This window comes from Schistocerca gregaria, chromosome 3, assembly GCF_023897955.1.
Source record: "Schistocerca gregaria isolate iqSchGreg1 chromosome 3, iqSchGreg1.2, whole genome shotgun sequence".
Lineage (NCBI taxonomy): Eukaryota > Metazoa > Arthropoda > Insecta > Orthoptera > Acrididae > Schistocerca > Schistocerca gregaria.
Window position 1 is genome coordinate 160,069,371 of NC_064922.1, and position 10,172 is coordinate 160,079,542.

The 10,172-nt window shown below is 45.0% G+C and overlaps 1 non-coding gene across 1 annotated transcript; it reads right to left on the minus strand.

Annotated features, from left to right (window-relative positions):
• Window positions 1-8,333: 8,333 nt before the first annotated feature.
• On the minus strand, window positions 8,334-8,407 carry Trnat-ugu (transfer RNA threonine (anticodon UGU)). The gene has a single exon. It is a non-coding gene; the product is annotated as a tRNA-Thr (tRNA).
• Between the last annotated feature and the right edge of the window lie 1,765 nt (window positions 8,408-10,172).

Sequence of the window (10,172 nt, forward strand, 5' to 3'; positions counted from 1 at the left end):
AACAATCACCTCTGGCCGTCATACCGCCTGGGCATTGAGTCAAACAGAGCTTGGGTGGCATGTACAGGTACAGCTGCCAATGCAGCTTCAACACGATACCACAGTTCATCAGGAGTAGTGACTGGCGTATTGTGACGAGCCAGTTGCTGGGCCACCATTGACCAGACGTTTTCAGTTGGTGAGAGGTCTGGAGAATGTCCTGGCCACGGCAGCAGCCGAACATTTTCTGTATCTAGAAAGGCCCGTACAGGACATGCAACATGTGGTCTTGCGTTATCCTGCTGAAATGTAGGGTTTCGCAGGGTTCGATTGAAGGGTAGAGCCACGGGTCGTTAACACATCTGTAATGTAACGTCCACTGCTCAAAGTGTGCCCTCAATGCGAACAAGAGGTGACCGAGACATGTAACCAATGGCACCCCATACCATCACGCTGGGTGATATGCCAGTATGGAGATGACGAATACACGCTTCCAATGTCTCCAAACACGGATGTGATCGTCATGATGCTGTAAACATAACCTGGGTTCATCTGAAAAAATAACGTTTTGCCATTCGTGCACTCAGGTTCGTCGTTGAGTACACCATCGCAGGCGCTCCTGACTGTGATGCAGCGTCAAGGGTAACCGCAGGCACGGACTCCGAGCTAATGCCCATGCTGCTGCAAACGTCGTCGAACTGTTCGTGCAGATGGTTGCTGTCTTCCAAACGTCCCCATCTGCTGAATCAGGGATCGAGACGTGGCTGCACGATCCGTTACAGCCATGGGAATAAGATGCCTGTCGTGTCGACTGCTAGTGATACGAGGCCGTTGGGATCCAGCACGGCGTTCCGTATTACCCTCTTGAACCCACCGATTCCATATTCTGCTAACAATCATTGGATCCCGACCAACGCGGGCAGCATTATCGCAAGTGCCCGCATCTCGTGGTCGTGCGGTAGCGTTCTCGCTTCCCACACCCGGGTTCCCGGGTTCGATTCCCGGCGGGGTCAGGGATTTTCTCTGCTTCGTGATGGCTGGGTGTTGCGTGGTGTCCTTAGGTTAGTTAGGTTTAAGTAGTTCTAAGTTCTAGGGGACTGATGACCATAGATGTTAAGTCCCATAGTGCTCAGAGCCGTTTGAACCATTTTTTGAGCAATATCGCGATACGATAAACCGCAATCGCGATAGGCTACAATCCGACCTTTATCAAAATCGGAAACGTGATGGTACGCATTTCTCCTGCTTACACGAGGCATCACAACAACGTTTCACCAGGCAACGCCGGTGAACTGCTGTTTGTGTATGAGAAATCGATTGGAAACTGTCATGTCAGCACGTTCTAGTTGTCGCCACCGGAGCCTTGTGTGAATGCTCTGAAAAGCTAATCATTTGCATATCACAGCATCTTCTTCCCGTCGGTTAAATTTCGCGTCTGTAGCACGTCATGCTCATGGTGTATCAATTTTAATGGCCAGTAGTGTACTTTCGTACGAATACACACCGTCGGCAGGTGTGCAAATTATTAGAATTGCAGTTCTTCGTGACAAGAATAACCACTACCAGAATACGTTAGTGTTGTTCTTGTTTAGTGTTGTTACCAGGCCTGGTAGTGTATACAAGCGCCGTGAACTGCGTTAGATGTTGAGTTGTCGCTGTGAATGACACGGAGATGCTGCCCATTCGAGTGAGACAGAGTTATTACCACCAGACAGAGTTTGAAAACAGCCTTACTGTGGGCCTCCATTTAGCCAGCTGGTCAAATCGTATAGCATTGAGATTTTTGGGCTGTTCATACTTGTTGTCAAGTTTCCGATGAAGTACATCAGACCATCATGAGGGAGGATCGCTGTTTTATGCACCAAGCACGACGTGTCTCCTTGAACTACGTGTCTGCCATCTCAGAACAAGGAATGGACTAACTGCAACATTCCGAGTCATCCCACACCGCTGGTCAGAGACTAACAGCAGCTGGAATAGGGAAATAACGCCTCGTGCGTAAGGTATCCCCAACGCCACACCACAGATATCTCAGTTTGCAGTGGTGCCGTAACGATGTAACACGGACTGCTGATCAACGGCGTTGTGTTGAGCGAGGACTCGCAGTTCTGAACTACCCTAGATGACTATTATCGACGAGTATGACGGCGACCTTAGGATAGGTCTCATTCTTCCAGTGCTTTGGAGACACACAGTGATGTTCCTACTTGCGCCATGGTCTGGGGAGCCAACGAACGTGACTTCAGGTCACGACCTGTACTGAGTGAGGAAACTATACGGCGCAATCGAATGACATGGACATGCTGCGTCCTCATGTGTTACATTTCATGTGACTGTATTACGGCGCCCTTTTTCAACAGGACAGCGCCTATCCACACATGAAACGTCTCTCTATGAACCGTCTGCGAGGTGGTGAGACACCCCCGTGGCCAACAAGATCCCCAGACCTGTCCCCGATATACAGGGTGGCGCACGAAGTGTGTTACCAATAGTTTCTTTCACAATTTACGACGCGCACTAGATATCACGCTGGGATCTCTACAGCAGTACCAGCAGAGCTTGTAAAAACAAATGAGTTATGAAATGACGTGTAATTCACGATACTGTCGCTAGGAGACTAGTGAGCAGCAATGGCTGACAATGGAAGACTGACGACGCAGCAGCGATCGGTAATTTGTGTTACTTTTTCATGAAACGAAAAGCCTTGTTGTGACTCAGAGGTGTTTAAAACAACAATTTAACACGCGATGGGTCCCTTGTAAGAAGACCATCCACAGGTTATACGATAAATTTGTATAGGTAGGAACAGTAGTGGAAGCGAAGCGACCTCGGCCTAAGCCTGTTTGTTCGCCGGAGAATATTGAAGCGGTACGAGTTGTTGTACAGAGAAGTCCCGGGAAATGGTGTAGAAAGGCAGCAGTGCAACTGGGAATATCCAGACCCTCCATTCAACGCATTCTTAAAAGTGACCTCCATATGTACCCTACAAGATGACCTGTGCACAGAAGTTCACTGAAAACACAAGCAGCAGAGACTGCTGTTAGCTCAGTGGGCGGAGGATAAGGAAGAAACTCTCAACAACGTTTGGTTTTCAGATGAGGCGCATTTTCATTTAGACGGTGTGGTTAACATACAAAATGTACGATTTTGGGCCACTGAATACAAGTGCTTCATGAACAACAACATTATGCTCCGAGGATTACAGCGTGGGCAGCAATTTCCAGTCATGGACTTATTGGACCCTTTTTCTTTGAAGAAACTGTTAACAGCTAGCATTGTTTGAGCATGCTTCGCAATAGCTTCATTCCACAGCTTCTTGCTACTGCCTTTCCCTTCAACACGCAGTGGTTCATGCAAGATGGAGCAAGGCCACATACTGCAAACACTGTGTTGGAGGTTTTACACGAGCATTTCGACGTGCGGATCATTTCACTCAGGTTTCCAGATCGCTTCAATGACGGACAACATTTTAACCCCCCCCCCCCCCCCCAACAGTCCAAACCTCAATCCATGTGATTTTTTTCTTTGGGGTGCCTAAAGGAAAAAATTTTCCCGAAACGTCCACGTGATTTAATGGAGCTCAGAAGACTTATTCTTCAAGCTTACAGTGAAATTACGGAAGACATGTGCCGTAGGATACTCACTAACTTCAGTGATCGTTTGAAGGAAGTTAGGAAACGAAATGGTGGACATATTGAGCATGTGCTGAGTTAGAACAAATCTCCATGGACGGCTCTTCATTGTAGTATATGTTCCTTTCAGATTGTATTGACAATAAAGTTTATATTCAAAACAAAATGGTAACACGTTTCGTGCGCCACCTTGTACGTGTGGGACCAGTTTGGACCCAAATTTTTATTTAATTAGTTTATTTATTTATTTATTGTTCCTTGGGACCAAATAAAGGAGAAGTCTCCATGGTCATGGAACAAGTCAATACATGAAATTATAACACGATATTAGAAACAGATAAAATGAAATATAAAAAAACATTCAGGTGACAAGTAAGTTTAAATAAAGAAAATCAACAATGTAACACAGGAATTTGCTAAATTTTTTAGATCTTCCAGGAGCTCCTCGACAGAATAGGAGTGAGCCATGAGGAAACTCTTCAGTTTAGACTTAAAAGAGTTTGTGCTACTGCTAGGATTTTTGAGTTCTTGTGGTAGCTTATTGAAAGTGGATGCAGCAGAATACTGCACTCCTTTCTGCCCAAGAGTCAAGGAAGTGCATTCCACATGCAGATTGGATTTCTGCCTAGTATTAACTGAGTAAAAGCTGCTAACTCTTGGGAATAGACTAATATTGCTAACAACAAATGACATTAAAGAAAATATATACTGTGAGGGCAATGTCAGAATCCCCAGACTATTGAATAGGGGTTGACAAGAGGTTCTCGAACTTACACAACATATAGCTCGAACAGCCCGTTTTTGAGCCAAAAATACCCTTTTTGAATCAGAAGAATTACCCCAAAAAATAATACCATACGACATAAGCGTATGAAAATGTGCGAAGTAGACTACTTTTTGTGTTGAAATGCCACTTATTTCAGATACTGTTCTAATGGTAAATAAAGCAGTATTTAATTTCTGAACAAGATCCTGGACATGGGCTTTCCACAACAGCTTACTATCTGTCCCAACGCCTAGGAACTTGAACTGTTCCGTCTCGCTTATAATATGCCCATTCTGTCTAATCAAAATATCGGTTCTTGTTGAATTGTGAGTTAGAAACTGTAAAAATTGAGACTTACTATGATTTAGCATTAATGTATTTTCCACAAGCCACGAACTTATTTCATGACCTACATTATTTGCTAATGTTTCAATATTACACACAAGATCCATCACTATCAAGCTGGTGTCATCAGCAAACAGAAATATTTTTGAATCACCTGTAATACTAAAAGGCATATCATTTATATAAATAAGAAACAACAGTGGCCCCAGCACCGACCCTTGGGGAACGCCCCACTTTGCCCCATTGGGACTGAACATCACTACCACTCTCAATGTTGCGGAGAATTACCTCCTGCTTTCTGTTTTTAAAGTAAGAGGCGAACCAACTGTAAGCTACTCCCCTTACTCCATAATGGTCCAACTCCTGCAGTAATATTTTATGGTCAACATAGTCAAAAGTCTTTGTTAAATCAAACAAAACACCTAGCGCTCGCAACCTTTTATTTAATACGTCCAAAACCTCACAGAGAAAAGAGAATATAGCATTTTCAGTTGTTAAACCATTTATAAAACCAAACTGAACATTTGACGGCAAATTATGTGAATTTAAATGCTCCAGTGACCTTGAATATACAACCTTCTCGATAACTTCAGCAAACACCGATGGCATAGAAATAGGTCTAAAATTGTCAACATTATCAATGTCTCCCTTTTCATAAAGTAGCTTCACTACCGAGTACTTTAATGGGTCAGGAAACCGACCACTCCTAAAGGAAAAGTTACAGATATGGCTAAGTACTGGGCTAGATACCCCTGTCATATCCACGAGAGTTCTTGGTCTTTAGTGATTTAATTATTAAATCAATCTCCCTCTTGTCAGTATCATGGAGGAGCATTTCAGGTAACAGTCTCGGAACACTTTTTTCTAAGAGCGCTATATATTCCCTGTTGGGACTAGGTTTCTATTTAGTTCACCTGATATATTCAGAAAGTGATTATTAAATACTGTACATATATGCGACTTATTAGTAACACGGACATTCCCACTACGCACTGATTCTATATCCTCGACCTGTCTCTGTAGACCAGCCACTTCCTTTACGACTGACCATACGGTTTTAATTTTATCCTGCGACTTAGCTATTCTATCTGCATACCACATACTTTTTGCCTTCCTAATAACATTTTAAGCACCTTACAATACTGTTTGTAAACGGCTGCTGCATTTAGATTTTGACTGTTTCTAACGTTTTGATATAATTGCCACTTTGTTCTACAAGATATTCGTATCCCTCTAGTCAGCTACCCAGGCTGCCTGTTTGTGCTAGTACCCTGTTTTGAACGTTCTAACGGAAAGCGACTTTCAAAGAGCACGAGAAAAGTCTTGAGGAAAGCATTATATTTATCGTCTACTGTATCAGCGCTATAAACATCTTGCCACTCTCGTTCCTTGATAAGGTTTACAAAGGTCTCTACAGCAACTGGATCAGCTTTCCTAAACAGCTGATGACTATATTTAACACGTGTTGCAGCAAAAAAATCTTTTAGATTTAAAATTTGTGCATCATGGTCTGAAAGGCCATTCACCTTTTTGCGAACAGAATGCCCTTCTAGAAATGAGGAATGAACAGAAATGTTGTCTATGGTTGTTCTACTGTTCCCTTGCACTCTCGTTGGAAAGAATACGGTTTGCATAAGATTATGTGAATTACGGAGGTCTACCAGCATCCTCTTCCTTGCATAGTCACTTATACAATTAATACTGAAGTCGCCACATATAACTAACTTTTTGTATTTCCTATAAAGTGAACCAAGAACCTCTTCTAGCTTTAGCAAAAATGTTGTGAAATCGGAGTCTGGGGATCTATAAATAACAACAGTTAGAAGTTTAGCTCCGTTAAATTTAACCACACCTGCACAACATTCAAACACCTTTTCAGTGCATTACTTTGAAACATCAACTGACTCAAATGGGATATCGTTTTTCATATACATGGCTACTGCCCCACACCGCAAAGAGCTCCTAGGAAAGCCGCCAGCCAACCTGTATCAGGAAGCCTCTTAATTATTTCTTTATTTAAGAAGTGTTCAGATATACCAATAATTTCGCCCCAGTGTCAGTATCCAGCATATCAAGGACCAGATACAACACTCCAGGAATTTCAGTAGGAAGGAGGAAGGCTTGAAATTGAAAGACATCTGGGTTCCATCGGGGGTGATAGCAACAGCGGACGACGGCAGTCGATAACGGCCAATTGCGCGCGTGCATTCAAAACATGTGACGTCATGCCACTGGGCGGAAGCACGCTGGAGCGGAATTTCGCTGTGGTCAGTAGCCAGCCAGGGCGTGGACATTCAAAGAAGCTACGACCCCCCTTGAAAATGTCCCCCGTGGGGTTATAAGGTGAAATATATACGACCGCGGCATAACAGCCCGGAACATTTAATGAACTGTGACATTTCCCGACGTGAAAGTTTACATTTTACAGTTACAACATTTGTGGACCATCTTGCCTCAGGAGAGGACACGACGGATTTACGACATCATTCGCAGTAGAATCAGTGCATACATCCATATCAGAGGAGGTGCAACGTCATACTGATAAGCGGGCTCATTCTGCGAAGGTCTTTGTAAATCTGACTCGATTAAGTGTCACGAAAATAACGTCACGTACCCTCTAACCTGTAATGTTCCATTTCGTTTCCTCTTCCTCTTCTGGATGCTTCACCTTCTTTATTAGGCAGTGTATTTTTCAAAGAACACTGAAGAAAAAAAGTGAAAAGCAGTCAAAACCTGGAATCACAGGACAGAGCGAATCAGGTTATGCTTGTGAAAAGGGGCTAAGATCAGTTGCTGTTAGTTGCGCAAAACACACAAACTTTATTTTCCTAATGACACTTAATCACACATGCCCATAAAAGGATTCAAAGCAATACGACTGAAAGCCTGAACACAAGTTATTATAATTGCTTTAAGAATTCACGCGGCTGAAGGCCTTACTTAAAAACATTTGACCTAAAAGCTCTGCTAAAGGCCACATACCGAACATTGAACAATTCAAGGCGTTAGGCCTGGTTAACAAAGATTTCAATTGGAGCCAAATCTCGTTTTTAAAATAGTTTTAAACAAATCAATATTGAAAGCTTAGTTTAAGTCGGCTGCGGGCCTTATTTTAAAATTAAAACAAACTAAACTAGTAGACGGCTGAAGGCCTCGCACGGTACTTCATACCAAAAGAAAAGGAGGTAACTCTAATGAAAAGTTAGGTGAGACAGGCAGCCAAAAGTAATGAAATTACAAACTTTTTTTTTCTTCTTCTTCTTCTTCTTCTTCTTCATCTCATTTTGTTCGGTTTCGTTCGTTGCATCTGCTCGGGGCGGACGTCGAAAGACATCCGTTTAAGTTCGTTGTTGATCTATTAGCTCAGTTTTTTTATTACAGAGGGCAGCTAACCCTCTGACCGAGCACGCTGAGCTACCGTGACAAATTCCCAAGCTTCGCTCAGCCCAATTTCGCCACTTTCAGGAATAATGATGAGGACAACACAAACACCCAGTCATCTCGAGGCAGGTGAAAATCCCTGACCCCGGCGGGAATCGAACCCTGGACCCCGTGCTCGGGAAGCAAGAACGGGACGGCGAGACCACGAGCTGCGGACTGGTGAAAATGTGTGCCCCGCCCGGGACTCGAACCCGGGATCTCCTGCTTACATGGCAGATGCTCTATCCATCTGAGCCACCGAGGACACAGAGGATAGAGCGACTGCAGGGATTTATCTCTGGCACGCCTCCCGCGAAACCCACATTCTCAACGTATTGTCCCGCACTACATTCGTAGTGCCCTCGCCCATTATACTCATTACTCGCGGCGCGTTGCCGATTCCCGAAAGAGTTCGGTCACTTGTTGTGCATCCGCACAGAAGAAGAAGACATGTCGGAAACATCAGATACCATCTTGGTATATATATATATATAGTTAAGGCTCACCGGCCACTTGACCATCTTCTTCTGTGCGAATGCACAGCAAGTGACCGAACTCTTGCGGGAATCGGCAACGCGCCGCGAGTAATGAGTATAATAGGCGGGGTCACTACGAATGTAGTGCGGGACAATACGTTGAGAATGTGGGTTTCGCGGCAGGCGTGCCAGGGATAAATCCCTGCAATCGCGCTATCCTCTGTGTCCTCGGTGGCTCAGATGGATAGAGCGTATGCCATGTAAGCAGGAGATCCCGGTTTCGAGTCCCGGGCGGGGCACTCATTTTCATCTGTCCCCGTTGACGTATGTCAACGCCTGTAAGCAGCTAAGGGTTGTCATTTCATTGTAATTTCATTCTAACGAGCTGCTTGGTCACTGATGGTATCTGTTCTTTCTGACATGTCCGAAAGAACAGATACGATCTTAGTATATATGTAGCCAAAAGTAAGATTAAATAATCGGATGGCAACCCGACCCAGGGATGGCTGAAGGGCCGACCAGCCACCTAATCAATTCTCTACGCCTTCAAATATTGGCGTCTAAATACAGCCAAGGCGCAGTAACCACTCAAAAATATGAGCAACACCAGAGGCTGCCGAACCACACGCCGTACCACACTCTGTCCCAACCGACCGACGGACAACTCCAGTACGCAGGCAGCATTAACATAACTGCTCAGTCGAAATCACACAAGCTAAACACAGTTGCACGAAACCACTTCCACAAGAACTCGAACAATCCTAAAAGCAATCACTGTGGAACAACAATGACGAATCACAAGTCGAGACACACAGAGAACCCATAAGCGGTTAGCGACCAAATACGCGCCGTCCAAGGTCGTTCACACTCAAGTAATGTGTGTCGGGAACGAGCGGGCGAGTCATGGCTGTCTGGACTTCACTGTTGCTCCGTCCCGACTCCCCTTCGGACGAAGACACTGCCTCGGACCCAACCATGCGGATAGAACACCGGCCCATCGGCCACCCGACATATCTGCACAGGGAAGGAACCGACCCAAGTCCCGCAAGATGATCAGTTGAAGGGGACCAGAAGCGATTGAAAGACCAAACACACGTCGCCCGATGAGACGACCGACCGACCGACCGACCGACTGACTAACCAACCAACCGTCGTTCCCGGTCCAGTCTTCTTCCGTCGGACAGTACATGTGTGTCGCGAGCGGTTGGCAAGTACAGGTTGTCCGCACCTCACTGGCGCTCCGCCCCAACTGAACTCCCGACACACGACGACCCGGAAATACTAGCGGTCACTACAGAGAGAGTACGACAGTGCTCTTGTCGATAAGCGCTGCTGCCACTCACGAGCAACCAAGCGAGCAACTTAGTGACGCCAGTAAATGTGATAAGAAAGAGGACGGCAGTACCGTAAAGACAAGATGTCAAAATAAACGGCACGATAACGGGCCGCTGACGGCTCACAACCTTTAAATAAATTATTCATTTCAGTTTGTCGCCTGGTTTTGCATCTCGAACGCCTCTGGATACGAGACGTAGCATGCTATGTGACGTAGCA